The sequence below is a fragment of the Palaemon carinicauda genome, chromosome 31 (genome assembly GCF_036898095.1).
Source record: "Palaemon carinicauda isolate YSFRI2023 chromosome 31, ASM3689809v2, whole genome shotgun sequence".
Lineage (NCBI taxonomy): Eukaryota > Metazoa > Arthropoda > Malacostraca > Decapoda > Palaemonidae > Palaemon > Palaemon carinicauda.
The window spans coordinates 2,389,923-2,392,563 of record NC_090755.1 but is presented as its reverse complement, the minus strand read 5'-3'; positions in this window follow the sequence as shown (position 1 = coordinate 2,392,563).

Genomic DNA, 2,641 nt, shown 5'->3' with positions numbered 1-2,641 from the left:
GAAGAAGAAGAATGAAGTAAGAATCATTCAGGAAGAAGGATGATAAAGTCAAAATCTTTAAGGAAGAAGAATGAAGTAAGCATCATTAAGTAAGGAGAAGAATTATGTAAAATTCAAGTATAACTTTTGATTGGGTCGAGACGAAGGATGAAAAAAGTTTAATTAGAAATCCTTCCTACTTTATCTAGTGGAACTTGAAACAAAGAATAATACCAGAGTAATAACGCATCTTTTGGGTGGGACTACAAGGAAAAAGTCCAGATTTATAGTACTATTTAAAGGCAAGTCCGAGATGATGAACAGAGTTATAAAGTGGAATGTCGGACTACTACTATACCCAACTCAACGAGAATTGGACGGAAAGGGGAGGGCACCTGCTTTTAAACTGATCCCCCCATAAGCCTCCAGAAATCACTAGCTAGCTCTCCAACCGTTCTAACTTTCTGTTTCTATATAAATTGGTGTATTTCCAAATATATTTCTCTCTCTCTCTCTCTCTCCTCCTCTCTCTCTCTCTCTCTCTTTGCCCTTTCTTTCAAGAAGTCCTTGTTCACATTATAGATAACTACCTTAGCTTGGCTATGAAAGTAGCTATATGGCAAGTTTGAAGCAGGGAACAGTCCATAGCAAGAGTTGTGAGTGTCGCAAGTGTGTGTAGCCGCAGCGTCTTGCAAATGAGCGTTGAGGGACTCCACTCATACGCCACGTTTAGGCAATGGGTGGGGTAGAACAATAGTTAGAATAATTTCGGAAATATACAAATTTATATCGGAACAGAGAGAGAGAGAGAGAGAGAGAGAGAGAGCAGGGTTGGAGAAAGCCTGAAAACCAGCAGCGGAATCCGATTTAAAACAAGCGCCCCTCCTATATTGTCCATTTATCGCTGAGTTGAGTATAGTACACCGATCCTTGATGATATTCAATATTCTAATAGTTCTCACAAAAGACCATTAAAGGGAAAATCAGTTTGGGATTAGTGGAAATGTCTCTGCCCAAGCAATCCGAGTTTTTAGTCCCACTCAACAGACCAATAGTATTCACTGTGCTCGCAACCATACCGTTCTTCCGAGTTTTGGACGGGGAGGGGGGGGGGGTTTGAAGTGCCTTTATGTCTACCTTCTGAATCATCAGTAGCCATTGAATAGCCCTCTATGTTCCTTTCTTAGTTGGAGCAGAAGGTTGCACTGATTACATTATATGAAAAATATGATCAGTCTCTGAGGCATGTAAACAAACGCAATGAACTGTCCATTGCTTCTGCTACTCATTAGGACCTCTTAACCATGAAACAGATACAAATGAAGGAAAAAATCGAGTTCTCAATAGAATAAATTCAACCATTATTTAATTTAGTTATATTAACATTAATAACATAGTCTAACGTTTTAGAAAGAGAAATATTAATACACAAAAAAGTACTATAAGGTTCTGCAACGATACCTTTAGTTTCAAATGAAAGTTTAAATTGCTAAGCCACACTCCATACGAAAATTAATTATCCTAGAAACCAAACAGCAAAGTTTCTTTTTTTTTATAATAAAAATATAATATAGCTATATTCTAACCTCTGATATTTAAGTTAAAAAGGCGACGGGGGGGGGCTGTAGATGATTTGGCCACGCTCTTCGCACTCCCCAAGAGAGATTAGTTCATCAAATTTTCAACTGGACTCCACAAGGCACGGGAAGAGTTGGAAGACCCAGACCTACATGGCTGAGGACTATGAAGCGCGAAGTACTGGACGATGAATGGCGAAGTATTGAATTAAAAGCTCAAGATTGAGACGACTGGCGAAATCTAGCCGAGGCCCTTTGCGTCAATAGGCATGGGAGGAGATGATGATGATGAACATTTTAGCAAGAGAAATTTTAATACAGCATAAATACTGTTTCAGCAACGATTCCCGAGTTCCAAATGAAAGTGTAAAATGGTAAGCCATATGAAAATTAATTATTCTGGAAACGGAACAGCAAAGATTTTCCTTAGAATAAAAATATAATCTAGTTATATTTTAACTTCCTAATATTTAAGTAGACTGAAATTGTCGATACAACAAGTTTTAATATTAAATTGGTTTCATTAGAATTCTTGAATAATTCAGTGAGTAATAAAATTCTTTATTTCTTATTGATGTAGAGTGAAGCTAGTATTCAATTAGAAAATATTTTGAACATTCCACAACGAATGATTGAGACTGAAATATTCACGTATCCCATAGGTATACGCTGCGAACTTTATATAACTTAAGGTTTGATTGATTTCCACAACTTGAGTCATGATAATAAAAGTTACCGACACTGGGAAATGAAGATACATTTGAGTAAAAAATATAGGATACAAATTATTTATATTTAACTTCTTATTTTTAGGCTTTTCAAGTGTCTCATTATAAACCTACAAACACTGACAGAAACAACGTGAAAAATAGTTCAAAACATACATGTCACCCTTTTTCTCACATAGGCTACTATAATTTAAAATAAATACATGAAATACATTACATTCGAGAGAGAGAGAGAGAGAGAGAGGAGAGAGAGAGAGAGAGATCATCTGTCTCCCAGTGTTTGACCAAAGCATGAAGGAAGACTCCTTTTCTCACAGGGGATACTATAATTAAAAGTAAAAACACAAAAAACTATAC